The sequence below is a fragment of the Watersipora subatra genome, chromosome 8, assembly GCF_963576615.1.
Source record: "Watersipora subatra chromosome 8, tzWatSuba1.1, whole genome shotgun sequence".
NCBI classification, from domain to species: domain Eukaryota; kingdom Metazoa; phylum Bryozoa; class Gymnolaemata; order Cheilostomatida; family Watersiporidae; genus Watersipora; species Watersipora subatra.
This window is the reverse complement of record NC_088715.1, coordinates 6,118,309-6,132,192: the sequence shown is the minus strand read 5'-3', so window position 1 is coordinate 6,132,192 and position 13,884 is coordinate 6,118,309. Positions and strand designations below refer to the sequence as shown.

Here is a 13,884-nt window from a genome sequence, read left to right as displayed (position 1 = left end):
GTCCAGGAAAGTAATCACCTCATTATCCTTGTGGGTGCTGACCATAATTAAATTTAAGTGAAAGAAAATCGGAAGAATAGAAAAAAAACAAGATAAGCAGGATAACTTTTGTACTGGTTTATGGTCCTCGATGAATCTGCCTCCACAGCAAGAGAGCTATGCTCTCTACCTCAAAATCTCTACCCGTTGATATCTATTGCTTGCAATTGACCTGCGATGATATTATAGCCTGTGTCCTTCTTTACAATTTGTTGGCATTTTCAATTTTTATTTCATTCTAAATTTGAAGACATATTTTTATTTTATATCTATATTTAACATTGTTGCATAAAAGCTCATTGCACTCACTGATATGTTGGCTACAGTTTGCAGCCAAAACTAGCTTTTTATGTGCAATAGAAGAGGAGTTACGAGCGTCGATCAATTGCATGATCAGATTACCGCAATGATGCTATCAAATAATGTGCTGTAAATTTGCAAATTTATTTGTTATATAATGATAATCTACCAAATGTTACAAAATTATATTCATGAACAAGTCGCACAAACAAATCATACTTTGTTACACGTAACAAATTAACGTTTTTAAAACAAAAATATTTGCATCGTTCGCTCAAATAGCTGCGTTCTGATTGTTATTTTCGATGGAACGAACATATTCTAGTTGTCTAATACCTTCCAAAATATTTTCTGGTCTCGACTTTTTTTCTGCACTGCTGAGCTAGTCGATATTAGCGTACAAACAATTTTTCATCTGAGCAAAACTTTTACGCGCTGCCTTTAGCACAAATGCCTAAAAGTTTGCTCGCTAAACATAACCTTTGGTCCAAAACTTGTAAACTGTTTTTTGTACATGTACATCGAAGTATTAGGACCGCATTAAAAAAGGAACTACTATTAGTCTGAAACAGTTAATAATTATTTCTATGGTGTTACTTTCAAAGTTTTAACGCAAAAAAAGCGAAAAACTTTTGAGTTGGACAGCGAGAAAATTGATTGTTCCGTGCATGATCAGCAGCTTGCAAGTTGCTGTCTGTTGCTTTGATGGCTTCCCCAGTGCAAATTATTATGCCTATTAATTACCTTATTATGCCTGCTAGGTACCTTATTATGCCTGCTAGGTACCTTATTATGCCTGCTAGGTACTTTATTATACTTGTTAGGTACCTTATTATGCTTGTTAGGTTCTTTATTATGCCTTTTAGGTACCTTATTATACCTGCTAGGTACTTTACTATGCCTGTTATGTATTTTATTATGCCTGCTAGGTACCTTATTATGCCTGTGTGTGGAGGGCGTGTTAGTGGAAGGCGTGTTAGCGGAAGGCGTATTAGCGGAAGGCGTATTAGCGGAAGGCGTATTAGCGGAAGGCGTATTAGCGGAAGGCGTATTAGCGGAAGGCGTATTAGCGGAAAGCGTAGTAGCGGAAGGCGTATTAGCGAAAGGCGTATTAGCGAAAGGCGTATTAGCGAAAGGCGTATTAGCGGAGGGCGTATTAGGGGAAGGCGTATTAGCGTATTAACCGTAGAGCTAAATCAGATAAGAATGACTTAGCCTTGTAGTTAGGTGAGCGTGTTTGCATTTTTGCAATTGCAATCATTCAAGTTCAAATCCAGTACGGCGGGGATTTTAATCGCCATAGCCGGACACATCGATGACAAAAACTAAAGGCAAACATTGAGATTCATACATATACTGTAAAACCTCTAATTGAATGCCATGGCGCTCTATTTTCCACCCTTTTTCTACAGTGACGGTCAATTGGAGGCGGCGGTCAAATAGAGGCTGGCGGTCTATTTGTCAAATGGCTCGTCAAAATTTTCAGAAGATAAATTTAGTCCTATTATGTGCAGAGCGAATGTCGCCTATATTTTGCCCTCTTTTTCCGTTGGAGCGATATTAAACCATTGGGATGCAATAAATCTGCTAGCTTACCTCCAACTTGTCAAAGATCTCTTGATAAATATGCATTGAAAAACAGAGAAATATCGCTACCAGTTGATATCTATTGCTTGCAATTGACCTGCGATGATATTATAGTCTGTGTCCTTCTTTGCAATTTGTTGCCATTTTCTATTTCATTCTAAAGTTGAAGACATACTTTTATTTTATACCTATACTAGCTGCATTACCTGCCCACAGGAACAGATTCACGTGCAGCATAAGGTTTATTGAGAGTTGTCTTTCATATTGTAAAACAACTCCAAATATGCAGTCTACTGAAATCGTTGTGTTGATCAGAGTATGCATGCACATCTACATGTCAATTTTGTGGAGAACAATGGAAATCTGCAATGTGTCTTACAGCTAGATGTGTCTAAAATCTAGTAAATGTTCTAGATTCATGCATCCGTTCATACCCGTCTATATTTGCAGTTGACAATCGCGCACTTCTGCCGCTGAGCCCCCGCCTCGGCTGACCAGTCTTTACCCGCCGAGCAGTTGACAATCGCGTTCTTGCACTCGCCTCGCAATCAATCGCTTCGCACTCGCAATCTATCACTTCGCAATCAATCGCCTTGCAATCAATCGTCCCGCACCCGCCTCGCAATCAATCGCCTTGCACTCTCCTCGCAATCAATCGCCTTGCACTCTCCTCGCAATCAATCGCCTTGCAATCAATCGCCTCGCACTCGCCTTGCAATCACTTCCCACTCGCCTCGCAATCAATTGCCTCACACTCAATCGTCTCGCACTCGTCTTGCAATCAATCACCTTGCACTCGCAACCAATCGTCTCGCAACCAATCGCCTCGCACTCGGAATCAATCGCCTTGCAATCAAGTGCCTTGCAATCACCTTCCACTTGCCTCGCAATCAATTGCCTCGCACTCAATCGCCTCGTACTCGTCTTGCAATCAATCACCTTGCACTCGCAACCAATCGTCTCGCAATCAATCGCCTCGCAATCAATCGCCTAGCACTCAATCGCCTCGCACTCGCCAACTCATTCATCCGGAAAGCCGTTCCTGGAGACTCTCGCTGTACTCGGGGCAAAAAAGTCTCCCGCGCATCCCCGAGTGACGCCACGACCCCAAGCCTAGCTGTGCTACCCGGAGTTGCCCGGGTTGTGAAAAAAGTCTTTGCACAGAAAATCTATTTGTATTTAACATATATAACAACATTTGCCATTCTAACATTCAAACTACATAGGTAACATGAGAAAGCATGATAGATAACCTATCATGAGAAAAGTGTTTTGTGATAAATAATAATTGAATAAATAAATAATTTGAGAGAAAATAAAAACAACGGTAAAGTTTATCAACCTTTGTCAAACAACTGTAACTTTCAAACTTCATATCATGAGGATAAGGTTTTCTGCCAGTCTAATAAATTTAAAAAAAACAATTGTAAAAGGGATTAGATGTAAATTTCAAATAATTAGCAAGTAATAGCTAAATTAAGTCGGTTTTGCAACAATTGCAATAAAATATGATACGGTAATGATACAATTAATAAAAACTGAGAAAACAAAATAAAATTCATGAATATGTTGAATTAATAGTAGCAATTCTTGCATAAAAATGTGTGGGTATAAAAAGGTTACTGTCCCACCAGAAACTATCCATCAATTCTTTGAATATGACGATACTAAAAAGTATGACAGAATATCATAGTATTTTGTAGTTGAAATTTTATTAGAACAGTGTCTGCCAAAAATGGTTGAATAAAAGAATAATATTAATAATAAAGATTGGAAACCAATCAAGTAATCATAACAGTGACAGGAAAATGAATAATGTTTAAACTTCAAACACGATAATCAATTTATGTTTAAAAGAATGCAAGTTGAAATAATAACAACGATGAAACAAACTTTAAAAAACTTATATTGTTAACTTCAAAAGTCATAAGAAGTTTATAAATGTAATAAGAGAATTTAAATTTATGTATCTATATATATATATTTTTCAAAGTATGTAAATGTATGTAAATATAAGAGAGTGGAGAATAACTGATACTTGCAATCTTACACGATAAATCTTACAGTAATCTTACAAATGTATGTTGTAAAATGTGAAATTAATTACGAAAAACTAATTGGTTAGGTTTAAAAGGAAATATGTGTAAGCTAATACATATAGCTGTACAACCTAGCGTTGCCCGGGTAATAAAAAAACTGAACAGAAAATTGATTTGTATTTAACATATAACAACATTTGCCATTCTACCTAAAACAACTGTAAAGGTTTTCAAACTCACTTTGTCAAACAGCTTTTAAACTTCATATCATGAGGAAAATGTTTCTTACAGGTCAAATAAATTTTAAAAATAAAACGACCATAAAGGGTTTAGATGTAACAGTGAAATAATTAGCAAGTAATAACTAAATTGAGTCTGTTTTGCTATGATTACAATATGAGGTGATTCGGTAATGATACAATTAATACGAACTGAGAAAACAAAATAAAATTCGTGAATATGTTGAATTAATAATAACAATTCTTGCATAGAAGTGTGTGTATAAAGAAGTTACCGTTCCACCAACAGCTATCCATCAAAACTCTGAATACGACGATATGTTATGTAAAAATAAAATATTGTAGTGTCTTTGTCTGATCGAAGGTGAGAGAACCTAGACGCTATTCTTACCCGAGATCATGCATGTACAATTGTTCGCGTGAAAAGTAGTGACCTTAACAGCGATTTAGCAATTGAACCTTAGAAGCCAAAAAAGCCAGAAATAGAGGTTCACAAAACGGCATCGTGTTTCATAGAGTTAATAAAATTTAATCGCCAAATTCTAATATCGAGAGAGTCTATTGTCGATATCGTTTTGCCGAAAACCAAGTAGCCCTAATACGTCGAGGACAAAAAAGCATCGCTTGTCATGAAGCTAAATGAAAGCCACAGAGTTGTAATTATTACGTCATTTTTGTGTGAAAACGGCAAACGATGAATAGGTTATGTATAGAGGCGTGTATTAACTGGAGATTCCCGTTAATGCGCCCTAGCGGTGAAAGTAAAAACCACAGAATAGCCGCGCCTTTCTATAAGCCGCTTGGCTCATAAGCCATCAGAAAAAAGTAATGGCTAATAGTCCGAAAAGTACGGTACTCTATAAAGCGGACAGACGGATAGACAGATAGATGGACAGACAGACAACGATTGCCGTTTATATAGTAGACTAGCTGCATTACCCGTCTACAGGAGCAGATTCACGGGCAGCATAAGGTTTATTGAGAGTTGGCTTTCATACCGTAAAACAACTCCAAATATGCAGTTACATCTCCCTCTCTCCATCTCTCCCTCTTTCCTCTCTCTCCCTCTCTCCCCTCTCTCCCTCCCTCTTCTCCCTCTTTCTCTCCCTCTCTCTCTCCCTCTCTCCTCCTCGCTATCCCTCTCTCTCTCCTTCTCTCCCTCTTTCCCCTCTCTCCGTCTCTCCCCTCTCTCTCCTCTCCCTCTCTCCCCTCTCTCTCTCCCTCTTTCTCTCCCTCTCTCCCCCCCCTCTCCTCCTCGCTCTCCCTCTCTCTCTCCCTCTTTCCCCTCTCTCCCTCTCTACGTCTTTCCCCTCTCTCTCCCTCTTCCCCCTCTCTCTCCCTCCCTCTTTCTCTCCCTCTCTCTCTCCTTCTCCCCTTCTCTCCCTCTTTCCCCTCTCTCTCCCTCCCTCTTCCCCCTCTCTCCCCTTCTCTCCCCCTCTCTCTCTCCCCTCTCTCTCTCCCCTCTCTCCCTCCCTCTTCCCCCTTTCTCTCTCTCCCTCTTTCTCTCTCCCCCCCCCTCCTCCTCGCTCTCCCTCTCTCTCCCCTTTTCTCCCTCTCTCTCTCCCTTTCTCCCCTCTCTCTCCCTTTCTCCCCTCTCTCTTCTCCCTCTTTCTCTCCCTTTCTATCCCTCTCTCTCTCTCCCCCCCCCCCTCTCCTCCTCGCTCTCTCTTTCCCCTCTCTCCCTCCCTCTTTCCCCTCTCTCTCCGTCTCTCTCTCCCCCCCCTCTCCTCCTCGCTCTCCCTCTCTCTCCCCCTTCTCTCCCTCTCTCTCTCCCCCCTCTTCTCCTCGCTCTCTCCCTTTCTCTCTCCCTCTCTCTCTCCCTTAGTTCAACGCAACACATGCGGATAGACAACATTTTTGGTTTTTCTGTCGGGCGTATGAAGAAACAGTTTTCGGCGTGTGCCTACCTTTGAGCAGGCGACGTATAGCTGGTCATGGCTGATGCAGGGTGACAGTAAGTCGATAGCAGCTGCTCTCTTTCTTTTCACAATAGCGTATCGCAACCCTCGGAGTACTCGTGAAAGTTCTGTAATAGTAAGTTACAGTAGGCCTACTCGTAGCTGGAAAAAAATTAGTAACTCGGCTGCTGAAGGAAATGAACATGACCCACTATCACGAACAGCGGCAAATCCAACGTTATTAAGTAGTGGAGATATCAATCAATTTATCTTTGTATAAGCTATCCTGCATTACTTATTAGAAGTCATCCTCTCATGTAAATTTTCTTTTAACTTTTACACAAATAATCTCAAACTAAATATGAATTGTTCACTACTATCTTGCATTCAGGATTCTTCTACAGTTTCCGTTTTATTGGATAATATGCCTGCAAATAGAGGCTTTTTGTTATTTTGTTGTCAGCAAAATAAAAGATTACTAACTAACGATCGAATCGAAAAAAAAGACCGCCATATACGGTAATTTATTTATACTGCTCATATTTGGGAGTTGTCGGTGACTCAATATATCGAGAAGACAACTCATACTATTAGCATATCAGTATTTATCGTCCATCCCTACGATGAATAGCAGGTTACGTATTATAATAGAGGCGTGTACTAACCGGAGATTCCCGTTAATGCGCCCTAGCGGTGAAAAAACCGCAGAATAGACACGCCCTTATATAAAAGTAGCGGCTAATAGTCGGAAAAGTACGGTACTCTATAACGCGGATAGATAGATAGATAGATAGATAGATAGACAGACAGACAACGATTGCCGTTTATATAGTAGATAATATAGATTATAAATACGTACCAATTGATGATGGTTCAGTAAATACCTATCCAAGTTCATTTAGAGCAACGCAGAGAACATTTATCTAATCACAAACAGCTCTAACCTTGAAACCTTCAGAAAGAAATGGCATTATATCTGCAAGCATGTTCTACAATTGAGTAACAAAAGTGTTCTGTCTTACACTTGTATTGAGAAATCATATGTTTTTTTTTTTATTCAACAAACTTACATGTAGTTTTACAGTTCTGTTGGCTCCCTACTATAGTCATGGTTCACTGGCTATTTACATTTACTCATAGGTAAAGAAAGCCTTAGAGCTCTATGAACAACTGCGTCAGAGAATGGTAGTCGTAGTTGTTGGGCCATCTGGTTCAGGAAAATCGACTCTCTGGAACACTCTGCGCCTCGCGATGGAGCGCTGCAATCACACCGTTAAGTACTACAAGATGAATCCTAAAGCTATGCCAAGAACTCAGCTACTCGGGCAAATAGATATCGATACAAGAGAGTGGACCGATGGAGTGCTGACGAACAGTGCGCGACTTGTGGTAAAAGAACCGCAAGGTTTGATTTTACCTTTTTATTTGTTGGCATCTTATAAGCTTTTCACACCGGTATTGTCCAATAGGTGCTCTGGACATATGTAATGTCATATTTGTTATTATGCATGTGTTAAATTTGATTTGCTAATTTACACTAATAATTTTAGCACAAACTGTTTTGGTAGTTTTCTGCATTGTTATTTTTTACTTTCATCGAAACTTGGAAAATCACCACAAACTCTGATCATTTTTTTCAAATGTGTTGAAATTTGTTATTTCCTATGTGTTAAAAAGTTCAAACATTTTATACTGCTCTGCAAAACTGTAAAAAATCATTGAATTTTTGACAGCTACCTGGGTATATATATTTTTATTTTTCTTTACTGTTGACTTTCTGTAGCATTGAAATGCCATGCTAATTTACAGAAAAAACTGTTTTTCCTATTATTTTGCCAAACTATAAATGTTGTTTTTATATAGATATACAGTCATGGATTGTGTGTGACGTAGACATTGATCCTGAGTGGATCGAGTCTCTCAACTCTGGATTGGATGACAATCGTCTCCTCACAATGCCTTCCGGTGAAAGAATTCAGTTTGGGCCCAACATCAACTTCCTCTTCGAAACGCATGATCTCAGCTGCGCTTCTCCTGCCACCATCTCGCGTATGGGCATGATATTCCTAAGGTATTCAGGAAAACCATCTCACAGTTTTAAATTGACCTCAATAAGCGTTTGTCTTAAAACTCTCCAAATACAGGAGTTGTGGCTACTCAAGCGGTGTGTTCAACTTTTGCTATCAGAATTCTATATGTTCTATAAGGAACGTATAGAATTCTGTTGACAAAGCATTACAGAAACCCTCACACCAAATGCAGAAAAAACCATGTTTGAAAATCTATTAGCGCTTTCCCCATTTAATATAAGACAAGTTTACCAATTTGCTATCTCAAGAAATTCTTCACTTTTATGTTGCAGTTGGTTATTTTTTAAATTAAATTTCAACTAAGTGAAAATGGAATTTGTTTTTGCTAGATAAAATACAAATATAAAACATAAGTAGAATGTATATTTGGTTGAACTAAAGTCAGCTCAAATACAAGTTAAGTTCACACGCTGTTCATCAGCTTTAGTAATCATCAGCAAAATGGGGTCAAAACCGAAAAATTAAGACAAAAATCGGGAAATATTGAGGTGAGTTGAACAAAAGTGTTTTAAAAGCTGGTAGGCTAATAGTATTGCAGAGGTGCCAAGATAGTGAATTGTAGGTTGTAGTAACAGAAATTTCATAAATTTGCTATTCTACATCCAACATATGATGGTGGATGTAGATTTTTGGTGACTCGAAATAGAAAACAGTGTTTGCCCTATGTCCAGACTAAATCAAATTTATTGCATTGAACTAAACTCATCAAAAATTTAAGTCGAATTAAAATTCTTATTAAAACAAAATCGACAAATGTCTGGGATCTTTAGTGTTTTGTGTAGTGCTTTTATGAGAGCGGGTCAACGATGCTATTAAATATATACACACAGTGATGAGGACACAGATGTGAAAGCCATCATACATACATGGCTGAACAAGCTGTCAGAGAGTGAGAGAGACAGGATGTCTGGCTGGATAGAGGACCATTTCTATAAAGGAATTGACTTTGTGCTCAAACAGGTAAGCCAGATAGTTGGACGGTAGACGGCAGGTGTTTATAGTTAGTTGGACAGTAGTTGGAGGGTGTCAGTAGTCAGTTGGACAGTAGATAGCAGGTGTTAAACCCATTTATGCTCAAATCTTGTTATCTTAATTTTGTCAAATCTTGCTCTCATCTGTTGCTATCCAGTAAAAAACTTTGTCAAGGTGATGAGTTTTATGTTCTTTTGCTCCATGATTATTCTGAGTTGTCTTCACATGATAATCTATTAGAAGTATTGGACTGTGGCTTTATTCTGCTGCGTATTACAGTAGATTGAATTGTGCAGTCTATTTAGATTTTAAGAACAGTTTAGAATTGGTTTTATATTAATTCCTAATTTGCAGTTTTTCGATCATTGTATTCTGTATTTTTGAGTTAATCAGAAAACGCTGTTAATCTATTTCGTTTGTAAAAATACACACAGCTGGCCAATTTGTTCCTATGTCACAGTATTGTATTTTTTAAACACATCAGCGTAAATGTCATTAGAGATGCGGAAATTAATTTTTTTAGAATAACCAATTGTAGAGCATTGGCTGAGATAAATCTCAATGGATTTTATAGTTGTTGCGTTTCCTAAACTACCAGTGTCTGTTCTAGAATGATCTTGTTGTGGACACAACTTTAGTTGGATGTGTTCTCAAGGAACTCTCTCATCTCACTGGAATAAGGGACAAGTCCGAGTTCTGTGTGAATCTTATTAGGGGACTCGGAGGCAACCTCTCACAAAGGTCTCGAGAGAACTTTGTTAAGGAGGTATTGAGGCATTGTACATCTTTATTATGAGTTTATTGAATAAAATAGCTTTGGCTTAAGCTGTATATCCAGAGAAGATAACTCCTAATTTCATGACTGATGAAATCAGGATGAACTTGAAGATGAACTTACACAAAATTTTAGTAGATTTTATCAGAAAGTTATTTTATTTAAATCTAATTTTATTTAAAAGTTTTTTTGGTATTTTTCAGAAATTTATCAGAAAGTTTTGATATTTTTCTATCATTTGCGATTGTTTTTGATGTTTGAGGTTATCTGACTGTCTAGATATTTCTAGATTAAAATTGATAAAACTTGATTGTGATTAATACGCTCGGATAAACCGCAAGTGTGATTATGACGTCTATAGTAGCAAACAGACTGACAGAATAGAGATTCGTAAAGCATCAACTTGAACACAATAGCCGATATAAACTATCGCAACGATAACAACTAGGGAGGCCATTTTGTACTCATTTTTCGTCTAAACGTTTTAATCACGATAAAGTTTGTCGATTTTAATCTAGAAACACCATGGCAGATCACCTCAAACATCAAAAACAATTGCGAACAATTGAAAAATACCGATACCTTTAGCTAAAATTTACAAAATTCTTTGTTCATGTTCATTCTTAACGCTAATCCGTTTCTGTAGAAAAAGTCTAAAAATATTGGTGCATAGTGGGAACTCGTGACCTTGACACTGAGTGGTAAACCAAGTGATGGTTAAAATATAAATTAGCCACAGTGAGTTGTCTGTCCTTTAAGTCAAGATGGATAAAATAAGTGAGAATAGCAGTTTTAATTTCGTGATTCGTAATCTGTATGTAGCACGAGGGTTCACTAAACTCACTCGAATGGTTGTTGGAATGAGTATATTAATAGTCACTCAGCTTCACTAAACTCACTCGAATAGTTGTTGGAATGAGTATATTAATAGTCACTCAGCTTCACTAAACTCACTCGAATAGTTGTTGGAATGAGTATATTAATAGTCACTCAGCTTCCTAAACAGTTAGGAATTTTTCTTCGTTTTAATTCTTGAATTAGTCAAAGGTGCAATGATAGTTTGAATAATTTGATTGTAAAATTTTTTCGACTTAGCTATATACATTTATGTAGATCTTTGGAATCTAGTTGAATTGAGAACTGTAAATTACTAAATAAATACAAATAAACAATAACTTGCTATGATGAATATACCTTTGAATGAAGAAGTGTTTCTTGCGATAATATTGACACCCAATGATTGCAAATTTCTCTTTGACTGTCCAGTTTCTACTTTCAACTCACTACTGGTATACAACTGTTTCATTACTAATGCTGCTAGTGTGAGACGTGTAGGCAGCACTTCGACAGACATTTTTCAAAAGTGTTTGGGTTTAGATTCAGCAGCTTTATTCCTATCATTTCGCTGGTTTTAGGTCTATAGTTAGTGTAATGAGAGGCCACCTGATGGACAACGACCTCTCAACACCTTTTACGATGATCGCTCTGGTTCACTTGCCTCCTATGTGATGGAGGCTGGGGATGACCTCTCAGTGGACAGGTTTTCTGGTGGAGAACTGCCAGTGGTACACACAAGTGCCATTCAGATGGGTCTCGACTATTTCACCCCTCGGTTGAGAGCGGAGAGCATGCAGCCTTTCATCCTCGTAGGCCCAGAGGGATGTGGAAAAGGGTGTGTTACACCAGCTTATCACTTATTTTGGATGGCCTCGCCATTGGTCAATTAATAAGAACCTTCTAGAAGAGTTGTTAACGCAACCAGTATTGGTATTAGTTTTGCTTCCAAAGTGCTCTTTTTGTTTGATTGAATTACATTGAAAATTTGGCATCGCAAATAGTTGAAATATTTTGGAGAATTTTAAAACTGCTCATTCATTTATTGTGAAGTGTAAACCAGACCAGAACTTCTCTTCAATGAGGAAACAATTTGATCAGATGCTTTGTGCAGGGATATACCATAGCACAAACTACCTATACTTTGTTTTTCAAAAATTCATGTTGAATCCCTTTGTCTATCAAATAGAGAAAACTTAAAAAATATTGCTTCAAATTTGTCTTGGAAACTGTTGAAACGTTTGCATAGTTGCAAAATTTACCGTTGTCTCTTTTCTAACTGCAGGGTACTTTTGAAGCACTGTTTTTCTAAGCTGAGATCTGTGCAAGTGGCAACAGTACATTGCAGTGCCCAGACCAGTCCTCTCCATATTCTACAGAAGCTAAGTCAGAGCTGCATGGTAAGTTTCCTTTTTATAGCTACTCTGTAGGTTTCTACATAAGTCACGATGAGTACACAATGAGTACGGTACGAGTACGGTATGCGTACGGTATGATTCTCAGTGTGTCTGCTTGCAATATTAGAGAAGATTGGAGCAGTTACATGTAGCAGTGTGAGAGTCACATCACATGGCAAAGAAAAAAGTAAAACCATTAAACATTGTTCATCAATCAGTGAAAGGTCGATGGTTACTCGATGGTCTATGTTAACCCATCCTCACCGAAAGGTGTATTGACAAATTTTATATACAATTAAATACGGAGAACAGGCTGAGAACTGCGCAGGTTTCGAAACACATTTTCGTTAATGCCTTCATTTTCCCGTAATTCACTTGCCTTTTTTGCCTTCCTAATCGTTCCTATGAAGAAATAAGGAAAAACATGGTTAGGTGCATTTTTCTGAAAAGATGGAACTGTAGCGATTACCATAGTCACTGCAGAAGCCATAAATATTCTAGTTACTCTCATGACCGTTATGTCATGAGAGTTAATCTTCAGACTGATACTTGAATATCAAGATGTTAGCTGATAATCCTTTCTTTTTCTCTGATTGGCTGATGATCTACTTGGTTGGCTGGTGCTACTACTTCTTGCTGATCGGTCGACTCTAACATGAAAAATGAGAAATGTTAGAGTGTGGACAGGTTGATGACATTTTGATCGTTTTTAAGTGTAGGTGTTTCTGGCTTGTCAATAATATAAAACTTATTAGGCAAAGGTTGCATTTCTTAGATCTGTTGTTGTATAAACTTGCATGATTTAGAATGCTTTGAATTGTTTTGAAGTTTATGCTGTTGTATTTCAGGTTCCAAGTATTATACTTGCTAAGTTTGCAAGAAGCTTGCTTTATAGTTACAATTTTTGGTCTTGAAGTCATTCTCGCATAGCCCAACATAGGTCAACAGATATTGGAAAGCCATTTTGGAAAGAGAATTCAAACTATGACGATCTCGTGTGGCTGCGATTAACTGTTCGTTTTTGAGCTTTTAAGAGCTTGTAATCACATTTCCACATATTTGGCACCTACAACACAACAGAGCAAAATATGGTGAATCTTTTGATACCAAGTAACTGTATTGTGAATTTTGATGCAAGTCAACCTTTAAGGAGAACGCCACACTTCTAAATGGTAACACTTTATCTCTTCCAATGTACATCTACCTGTATTTTTGTAATTGTACAGTATGTTGTTGTATCTGTATGCCTTTGTTGTTATCAGTACTTCAATTATAAATACAGTGTACTAATATTTCAGATTATTATGTTCCAAGTTGCTACCATTTGTATTGCTGTTGCCCAGAGTTTAAATACTCATTTTACATCCTCAAATATTTATGAGCTGTAAATACTTCCACCTTTCACAACTCCAAATAATACTCTACTATAACATAAATTGGTAATTCATTGAGTAAACATTGCTGATAAAGTATAAAACGTTTTCCATTATTTCCATAGAGTTTCTTTGGTCATATTATGTTTCGTGAGCTCTTATTCAGTCCTATGTTCAGGTTATACCACTTAATTTACTTGATAGGTTACATATTTATATAGCCAGAGTTCTTCTATCAATAGATGTATGCAAGAGATCGTGAGATATATTCAACAGGTTGAAGATCCAAGCACTTTGCTAGATCTGACTAACATTAAAGATTCTGAACCCTGTGAATTGAT

The 13,884-nt window shown here is 37.6% G+C and overlaps 1 pseudogene; it reads left to right on the top strand.

Moving 5' to 3' along the window:
• Positions 1 to 1,278: 1,278 nt before the first annotated feature.
• Positions 1,279 to 13,084, top strand: LOC137402245 (cytoplasmic dynein 2 heavy chain 1-like; annotated as a pseudogene).
• The last annotated feature ends 800 nt before the right edge of the window (positions 13,085 to 13,884 follow it).